Source organism: Elephantulus edwardii, unplaced genomic scaffold (assembly GCF_000299155.1).
Source record: "Elephantulus edwardii isolate Elephantulus edwardi_28Jun2011 unplaced genomic scaffold, EleEdw1.0 scaffold00044, whole genome shotgun sequence".
Lineage (NCBI taxonomy): Eukaryota > Metazoa > Chordata > Mammalia > Macroscelidea > Macroscelididae > Elephantulus > Elephantulus edwardii.
Window position 1 is genome coordinate 18939654 of NW_006399794.1, and position 10817 is coordinate 18950470.

The 10817-nt window shown below is 39.0% G+C and overlaps 1 pseudogene; it reads left to right on the forward strand.

The window, feature by feature from the left end:
• Positions 1-610: 610 nt before the first annotated feature.
• LOC102859258 lies at positions 611-1494 on the forward strand (annotated as a pseudogene).
• The last annotated feature ends 9323 nt before the right edge of the window (positions 1495-10817 follow it).

The following is a 10817-nucleotide window of genomic DNA, read 5'->3' on the forward strand; positions in this document are numbered from 1 at the left end:
GAGGCAGTGCGGTTGGCGCAGGATAGAGCAGGGTTTAGGGCTGTTGTGCATACGCTATGAGGCACAAACGACTCGACGGCACATAACAACAACAACATATTTATATATATTTTATAGCATATGCTTACCATTTAATTTTTCCTCTATTCAAATGTACAAAATGTTGTACATTTTCCTCCCTGCCCATCCCTTCCCCCAGTTTACTTTTCTTTTTGAAAAGAAAAAAAAAATTCTTCCATTATTATACAATCCCAGCTCTCCTAAGTCCACAGTCCACTTTACTATGCATTTATTTTTCTGGAATCTTGTCATGAAAATAATACCTAATCATATATTCCTTTTGAACAGTTCTCTCCCTCATATGTTTCAATAGTGTATATTATTTATCCCCTCTTTTCTTAAGTGTATATCTTGTCTCCTCAGAACTTAATTGGAACCATGCTCTCCATCAGGTACTTGTCCAAATTTCTAAAGGGTATTACGGACTAGAGAAGCATAGTAGCTATGTCACTTTCAAGTATTTTTCTCTTTTTTAGCTCAAATGTGTCCAGTACATTTTATTAGAGAGCTTAATCTCTAAATTGTGGGCCAGTTAGGTTTTGCAGGAAAGATGGAATATCTCGTGTTGGGCACCGTGGAGGCCCCTGACAGCGGAGGGGCAGGGCCATACAACATCTCGGAGGAGCGGGAGGGCCGGGAACCGGACGGGGTGCGCTTTGACCGTGAGAGGGTGCGCCGCCTGTGGGAAGCGGTGTCCGGTGCCCAACCTGTGGGGAGGGAGGAAGTGGAGCACATGATCCAGAAGAACCAGTGTCTCTTTACCAACACCCAGTGTAAGGTTTGCTGCGCCTTACTCATTTCTGAGTCTCAGAAGTTGGCACATTACCAGAGAAAAAACATGCCAACAAAGTGAAGAGATACCTAGCAATCCATGGAATGGAGACTTTAAAGGGGGAAATGAAGAAGCTAGACTCAGATCAGAAGAGCAGCAGAAGCAAAGACAAGAACCAGTGCTGCCCCACCTGTAACATGACCTTTTCCTCCCCTGTCGTGGCCCAGTCACACTACCTGGGGAAGACCCACGCAAAGATCTTAAAGCTGAAGCAGCAATCCACTAAGGTGGAAGCCTTGCACCAGAACAGAGACATGATAGACCGTGACAAATTCTGCAGCCTCTGCCATGCAACTTTCAACGATCCCGTCATGGCTCAACAACATTATAAGGGCAAGAAACACAGGAAACAAGAAACCAAGCTTAAACTCATGGCGCACTATGGACGACTGGCAGACCCAGCTGTCACTGACGCATCAGCTGGGAAGGGCTACCCCTGCAAGACGTGTAAGATAGTGCTGAACTCCATAGAGCAGTACCAAGCTCAGGTCAGAGGCTTCAAGCACAAGAACCAATCACCAAAAGTAATGACTTCACCCCTGGGCCAGATTCCAATGCAAGGGCAACCCGTTAAGAAAGACTCTACCACCTTGGAAGACTAGAGGTGTTTCTGCACCCCCTCTTGGACCAGCCATGAGCGAGTTCCCTGTGATCAGCCGCTGGCTCCCTCCTCCTTTCTTACGCTGGAGAGTACATAGACCTGAGGCAGGACTGGGCCACAGGCACCTTTGATTGGTTCAGGAAGTTGCAGTCAGCCTCCAGAGTTTGTTCCTCTATTTGGTGTCAGACCCTGTAATCAGAACTTGGGGTCTCACAGGGTGGTAAATTGAAGGATGACCTTTCCTCCCCAGTCCCGCCAGGCAAATGTTCCTAGGCTCCAAGTCCTCTCTTTGCTCTGCAGGTCGGTTTTGGACCAATATCTGCAGCTAAAGACCTAAGCTCTCCCAGGTCTCCAGGAATCTCCAGAGAAACCTGGAACATTCATGCTGGATTTTGGTCGAGGCAGGAAATGGCAGATGGAAGTGGATGCCACTTGAGAGCTTGGAGCTGATGTAACAACACTCTCCCTCCCCCAAAAAAGGCAGACTCCCCTGAGCCTGGGGCCAGATGCCAGCCATTTGTGCAGGGTGTTGGTCACTGTGAAGTCTCCTCTTAGAGCAGTGATGGTCCTGTCCCTTTTCCACAGTTCCTGAGTGGTGCTAAGGAGCTGCAACAACTGAGGGCAGTCTAGAGCAAGAGGCTGCCGCAGTACCAAGGGGCTCGGGCAACACTCTACTCGGATGGGAACCTTCCCCTGCTCCAGCAGAGACGCTGTGCCCCAGGGTCATGTGGGAAGGTCCACACATGCAAGTTTCCATGACAGATCTTCATCCTTAAAGGCAATTGCCTCATGCCCGCCAGCCCAGAGGTTTGCTACTGCCCTTCGGCTCTGTTGGCCCTTTCCTTTCCATGTATAGCAGATCCCTTGCCAGGTGCTGTGGTGCTAACCTTTCCCTCACCCAACAGGAGATTTTTGGACACCAAGGCGGCAGATAGGGGCCCCCTAGAAAAGGAATGGAAAGCTGGCATAGATCTCTATACAGTAAGGAAGCATGTTCTCAGGCCCCAAACCCAGAACTCTTCAACTCTGCTTTGTCTGACCTGGAACTTCCCTGGAAATGGATTTCTTCTTGTTGCTTTTAAGCAAGAATATTTGGGAGTGTCACTATCAGTTGCCCCTCTTCATAGGGTCAAAAAAGCGCCCCCCACTCCTAGAGCTTCCTCCCCCACTCTCTGTCCTCTTGCCTGTGAAATGCCTTCGCATATTGCATGTGGGTGTGTGCTATTGCTCCGCCTCTTGGTCACTGAAGCATCCAAATAAAGAATTTCTTCTGTGTTCTAAAAAAAAAAACAACAAAAAACAAACAAACAAACAAACAAACAAACAAAAAAAACCAAAAAACCAAACACAAAAACTCTAAATTGTAAGATCTAAGGAACTGAACAGTTAACTGAACTTATGCACATGGCTAATGTGCCTAATTTAGCTTTGGGTTACAATCAATAATACGTAAAATAATTAAAAATAAGGGGAAAGGACAAGTTAAGACAGATATTTGATTTGATTATTCTGGCTACAAAATGCTTTTTATTTAAATTTCTTGTCTTAAGTATCGATCAATAGTAACTAATTATATAAAACACGCAATATAAGAATGATTTTCTATAACACAATGTACATGAAAAAAGCACAATGCATATAAAGTGATTGTACAAATAACCAATAAAAATAATTTTTTTAAAAGTTTAGTACATATATTTTATAGATGATATTCTCTTTATAATAGACTGTTCTAACTTAAATGTACATTTGAACACAGAAAGAGACATAAAATGTAAAATTTATTTATTATATTAACTAGGAGATAGTAGGTCAGAATATGGGTCAAATGTCCCTGAGGAAATTTACTCAACTAAATGCCTTGAATCAAGTTGATGATTAACCAGAGTTCTCACGGTCGCAAATTTCTATTGCATATCTTAATAACCAGAAGAAGTGATGTTATAACTTGCATGATAAATGCAAAACACTTTCTCTGAACTTTTAGTAGAAATGAGCTGAAGTTCCCAAACTGCTAGGCAACATGCATAAATAAGAATCTTTAATTTTTTTTACACTGTTACAGGCTGTGATAGAATTTTTACAAATTGGAACAAATTTGCAATAGATTTAGAAAGTAAAAGCTAGCTTTAACTATATTCTACGTGCCACACACTTAGAGAATTTCAAGTTAAATTAGTAACATTACACGTATCTTTTAGAGGGAAAAAGGAAGAAATATAAAGCATGAGAATATGAGTTGTTTTTATGGCAGACTTTTGCTATCATGTATAAGCTATATAAGGAAAGAGAACTTTTATCACTCTGGTGGCCTAGTCGCAAGAAGTGGCACTACAATCTTGAAGGCATGCTGCTCAAGACCACCAGATGCTCCAAGGAAGACAGACTGCTTCTGAAAACCCACCAGTCAGCTTTGGGTCAGTTCCAACTCGATGGTACACAAGAACAACAACATCATTGTTTCATAAAGGGAAAATTTAATGTAGACTCAAGAACATTATGATCAAAAGAGAAAGACTTCTAGACAAGATTGGAAGCGCAGTCAACAAACAGACACATTACATAAAGGTTATTGGAAGAAATTTGGGTTAAGTTCCTCCTTAAACACTAACATATGTAAATGCAGACAATACAGTGTAATTATATAAAGTTCTTCACGTACAGCTCATCTATTTAAGTGTAAGTAGTATTGGGAGGTTGGAATAGGGTTTCCCATTCATCAGATGAGGACACAGAGTCTCCATGGAGATTGGAACTCATATCTAGAGCAAATTAGAGTGAAATTTCAGGTCAAATGATAAAACCAAATCCTGTGCTACCTCCCAGTGCTGAAAATGTAACAACTGGAGTGAGAGCAGTTGGAAGGAAGTCTGGAATTATTTGCCTGCTCTTGCTAATTGAATGTTATCAGTCTACTGATGGTACTTTTCTCCTCCATGGTAGTGGCAGCACACCATTCAAATTATTGTGCAGTTACCATTGTTTACATGGGAAGATCTGTCTGATCAAGTCTGTTTCTTTTTGAGGGACAGAGTGAAAATTCCTTGTAAATCCCTCCTCACTTTTTTCTTTTCCCCCACTCCTGTTTTCATAGCCTCACTGTTGCAGCTGCAGATACTACCAGCCATCCTACTGACATGTTAGTAGACACAGCAGCAGTGATGGTGATGAGGATGACCAGAAACAAAGACTGAAAGTCTAACTGTGATGTTTTTACAAAACCCAAACCACATATGTACTATTTCTCTGAGAATATCTATATATATCTACACTTGAAAAGATATTTCTAAAATGTTCAACTCCAAGGAAAAGAATATTATTTAGTAGAAAATATATTATAATGCTTCTTACACAAGTCTTAATAATGCATGATTCTGCATATCAAGCAAATCTTAGTAAACATTTGTTGAGTAAGCCTAAAAAAATTCCTTGAATAAAGTTGAGTTGGATAGCTATGTTTTTTGTTTTTCTAGGAATTTTCTCTTCTGTTTTCCTGGGTCTTCATACTCTCTGACTTTATGGAGAATTACTACTTTCTCCTCAGTGCACTACTTTCAGTAATTTAGAATTCATTACCAATCTTTATGGCACACTAAAAAACACAAAAGAAAGCTATTAGAAGTCTATTTCATGAAGTAGGATGCTCCTAGTCAATTTTCCCTATATTATGTTGTAGGATATACAAACAGTTGCCATCGAGTTGGATCTGATTCACGATCAGTTTGTGTGCTGCAGAGTAGAACTTCATTATGGAGCTATCAAGGCTGTGCCCATTAGGAAGGTCTGTACTCTTCCATTAGAAAGTCCCTCTAAGTGGATCTTAACCACCAATCTTCTGTTTAGTAAGTGTTGAACACTTACTCTTTGGCAGTGCCATTATATCTGTGTTTCTAGAGAAATTAGCTACCACATGTCAGTTAGTCTACAAATGCATACTCAACTGTACCTTACCTTCAAAATCTAACCTTAGCTTACTCATGTGATGTGTAACCTTGTTCAAGTGATCTAAATTTTTTTGTATACTTTTATAAAGCCTCAAGATTTTCATCTGATAATACAATTAATGAGCCTGACATTTTCAAAATTATCTGTGCACAAAGTTTCCATACAGTGGTATACTAAGTTGAAACAAAGCCCATGGCTTTTGAGTCAGTGATTTTAACTCATCAGCTTCACACTACAGATCACAATTGTTTCATAGTATTTTCCTGGTTATAAGAGCTATAGAAGCAGGAGTCCAGGCCTTTCTTCTGCAACATCAGTGCATCTGCTCAAACCTGTAAGTTAATAGTGGAGCTCAAACCTTGTTACTACCCAGGGACCTTGTCTAAGTGATAGAAGGTGATTAACAAGCACTTAATGTGGTCCAGAATATTTGTCAAGAAGTTTCAACATGTATTCTGTCTTTTCTTTTACAGAGGTTTCTGCTGTTTTCAAGGCTGGCACTTCAATTACATATTTGTTTCAAGAACCTTACCCTGTAACCAAGAATATAAGTCTTTCATCCTCACCTATTTATGTGGATGCAGCTCCACCCAAGGAGAATATCGCATTTAGCTTTATGACAGCACATGCACCCAGCCTTTTACTGTACACCAATTTCTCTTCTCAGGACTTCCTTGCGGTCCTACTCTGCAAAAATGGTGAGTGCTAATGACATACCATGTGATGTCACCCAAGGCTGGCCTTGAAGGACTGAGCATGTTTTCCAGGACTCTCCATAATTTAAATATATATAATATATATTTAATATATGTTAATAATTTCCCACCTAAGAAGCTAGTTTTCAGACATTCAGCCAAAGCCTTGATTATTCTTTACCTTTATGGTTCGCAATTGGTATTCAGGGTCAGTGTCAATTCACTGCTTAAGTATCAAATGCTTTGATTTTAATTTAGCTCAACTGTGAAGCAGTAATTCTTTATGACTTCTTCTGTGATGAAACCCATTAAGTGTAAAGGAGAAGATCATAAGCAGATCTGAATTTCAGAAGGATGCTGGTCACATATACCCTGTCATCTTTGCTGCAGTCCTTTGACAAGGTTTGCTGCAAAAACTTGCATACACGCAGACTCACAGACTCTTTAATATAAGCTGATTTCCTAGGTCTTGTAAAATTTTAAGTCCTACCTTTTTGGGAAAGGAGTTGTTTCTGTTCATCAGACTTTAAAAAGGATGTAGGTGAAATTGGATATGATACTAAGGAGCTGTAATTTATTTCAAATGAGAGATTGGAGGAACTTCTCTGATAATTGTTAGAAGAATTCATGCTTTCTTCTCATATTACTAAATCTATCCTTTAGGGGCAAGTGATGTCCAAGGACACTCTTAGATGAAAATATTGTGTATGTATTTGGAATAATTAGTACTTAAACTTATGACAGAGGGAAAAGACATGGATATCTCTGCAGTATAATGTCTGTGAATACAGCCCTGTGACAAAGAATATGAGTTTCCCTTTGAAAATTGGATGATCTCATGAGATAAATATGGCTTCAGAAGCAGCAAATTTGTCAGCTTGCAAATTTGCTATTTAGTGTGGATTGTAGTGGGGCAAAGAAAAGAAGAAATCTAATATATGTGACACAAAATGTAACTGATATAAATACAAATGAAAACAAGATACTTCTTTTATTATACTTTGTCTTAGGTTTCTATTTCTTTGCTTCATGTTGATGTAGTTGTTATGGGAGGTCGAGTTGTCTGAGACTCATAGCAGCGCTATGTAAAACAGCCCTAAATTCTGCTCTATCCTATGCCAATCTTATTGTTCTGACACACCTATCTCCCTTACCCCAGTCACTGAATCAATACATCTCATTGAGTGTCTTCCTCTCTTGTGCTGTCCCTCCACCTGTTCAAGCATGAGGTTGCTCTGCAAGGACTGCTCCCACCTTGCAACATATCCAAAGTATGTGAGACATAGCTTCAGAATCCTTTCCTCCAAGAAACAGCCTGGTATCACCCTCTCCAGGACGAGCTTGTTTGTTCTCCTAGCAGTCCATGGTATAGTCAATACTCTTCTCCAGCACCACAGTTTAAAGGTATCAATTCTCTTGCCTCAGGTCCTCCTCAGTTTCAGCAAGCAAGGTTGTGTCTTCTGCATAACCAAGATTATTGATGAGTCTTTCTCCAAACCTGGTGCCACATTTCTCCTCATAGAGCTCAGCCTTCCTGATAATCTGTTCTGCATATAGGTATGGAAATAGGACACATGCCTTGTTTACACCATTCCCAATTTTGAACAATGCAGTGTTTTCTTGCTCTGTTCTGACAACCGTTTCCTGGTCCAAGTATAGGTTTTACTTACGTATGATCGAGTGTTCTGGGATTCCCAGTATTCTTAGAGTCAGACACAGTTTGTTGTGATACACATAGTCAAATCCCTTTGCATTGTCAATGAAACACAGATAAACATTCCTCTGGTACTCTGCTTTCAGCCAAGATGCATCTAACCTTAGCTATGATATCTCTAGTACCATGGCCTCTTCTAAATCCAACCTACACTTCTGCCAGTTCTTGATTAATGTGTTGTTCCAGTTGCTTTTGGAAAATCTTGAGCAGAATCTTGTTTGTATGTGATATTAATGACTTTTTTTATAATTTCTGCACTCTCTTGGGTCACTTTTCTTTGAAATGTGTATTAGACCACTTAAAACTCTGAAAAGATAGTATAATATGTACTCCCTACAATGAAGATCAGTACTATAATGTTTGTGAGTTAACATAATAGTAATAATAACTATGATAAACTCTATGTAACAGGTCTTGTTCTAAGAAAAATGTTCAAAGAAGAAAGATAAAGAAAAAAGACAGAAGGAAAGAATGAGACTCTAGAATTTATTCTAAGCCCATTCAGTCTTAACTTGTGTACAAGAGACTGACAAAATTATATGGATTTTTAGACTGCCACATAGTTAGCATTACATCAGTTCTTAATCTTAAATTTAAGTCATATTCTATGTCATCAGGTCATCTCTTAAAATTTGAAATTACAGGGGATTAAGAGATCCTAGACAGTGAAGATGCATATCAAGGTTGTGTCATTTAACCATTCATCTTCAATATGCATGTCAAATAAATAGTCACAGACCATGGATTATTTGGGGAAGAAGGTGACATCAACACTGAAAGAAAACATATCTACAATCTTTATTATTCCCGTGGCATAACCTTGCTTGCTAAAAGAAAGAGATACTTGAAGAATTTCTAAAGAAGATCAAAGACTTCAGCATAGGTTATAACTCAACATCAAGTAAACAAAAAATTTCACAACTGGGCAATATTATAATAGCTGGAGAAAAGAATAAATCAATCAATTATTTAATTTTATTTGAATTGATGATCAACATGCATGGTAGTAGCAGTCTGGAAATCAAAACATAAGTTACACTGTAAATCTGCTGTCTAGGACCTCTACAACGTACTGAAGAACAATGTGAGATATATATATATATATATATATATATATATATAAAGTTAGACTTGATAAAAGTCAATTTTAAGTTGATTCCTATGCCTCTGAAACCCAGACAGTGAAAAAAAGGATATAAGAATAATCAATGCTATTAAATTTTGTTGTTAGCAAAGAGTATTGAATACATTATGGACTGTAAAATGTTGAAGATCAATGATGTCAGTTTGAAGACTAAGGTATGCCTGATTCAGGTCAAGATTTTCTCAATTATCTGCAACACATCAGAGAGCTGGGCAATGAATAAGGATGACAGAATAAGAATTGATGCCTTTGAGTTGTGGTGATGCAGAAGACCACTGAATATTCCTTGGGCGGCCAAAAGAATGAGCAGATACGTCTTGGAAAAAGTGCACCCAGACTGCTCATTCTAGGCAAAGATGAGCAAAATCCTTTGTCTTTCATATTTTAGACATGTAGCTAAGAGAGAATATTCCTTGGAAAGTGACATCATGCTTGGAAAAATGGAGAGTCAGTGAAAGAGAGGAAGACCATGATGGGTTGATATGAGGACTTCAGCAATGGCCACTAATGTGTCAGAGACAGTGAAGATGGTATAGGGCCCAGATCAACTGTTCGTAGAGTTGTTATGAATTGTACTGAACTCTATGGCACCTAAAAATAACAATGGCCCAGTGTTAAGAAGCTGTGCTATAATCCCAAAAGAGGTTGTTTGAATTTATCAGCCCCTTGGTGGGAGAGGAATGAGCTATTTCTTCCCTTGAGATTACTGTCTCTGAAAACCTGCTGGAGAATCAACGGTAGGTCAGTTCCAACTTGATGACATAAAACAAACAATTATGTCTTGGAGAAAATGTAAACAGAGTACTCTTGGAGGCAAGGATAGTAAAACTTCATCTTATTTACTTTGTACATATATTAAAGAAGAAACAGTTCATAGAGAGGGACATCATGCTGGGAAAAGTAGACAATCAGGAAACAGAGGAAATTCTAAATGGCACGGATTGACACAGTGATAACCAGAATAGGCTTAAGTGGTAGAGAAATCATAAAGATGGTACAGAATAGGGAGAGATTAAAATCTGTTATAGAGTTACTATGACTTGTAGTTGAATTGATTACGCTTAAAACCAGCATCATATTGGGCAAATATACTGTCAAGGACATTTTTCTTAATATTTTTTTTATTTGTGACTTTAATGAAAGTTTACAGAAAATTTGGATTTTCACTCATCCTCTGTTACACATGTTCCCCATTCTCCTTCCTTTCCACTTCTCCCAGTAACCATCTTTTTCCTTTTTTGATATTCATTCATTTTTGCACAATTACTTTCCTGTCCTATCTTCCGCCTACCCACGTCCTCTTTCCAATATGCTTCTTATCCTGGACTGTTGTCCCATGTATAATGCTTAATCATATATTTCCTTAAAAACGTTATTTCATTTTTCTGTTGTAGTGCAGTGTTTATAATCTTTTAGTCCTCATCCTATTCTTCTCCCAGCCTAAAAACAGCTATAAGATATCAGACTGAGAAAAACTGGATGAAATATGTTTACGGCATTGACGTCTATAGGGGAGAGAATAGTCTAAAAGTATTATATTTTAGGGCATTATTTTTATCGTAGGAGTATGCACTGAGGGTTGCAGAGTGGATTATATTTGGGGGTAGGGGGTGGGGTTTGGGGAGGTGCGGGGGGCGGATTGTGTGCCAATGAGGGAGTTTTGCTTTTGCTTTTCAAGGAGAGGAGCAAACGGGGGGGGGGGGGGGGGGTTTGTGCGGGGAGAAGGGTGCAACAATGAATGAATGGAATCCCAAAATCTCTGTAGATGTTCACTGAAATGAAAAATAAACAACCTAAATTAAAAAAAAAAAGATATCATCTCACCC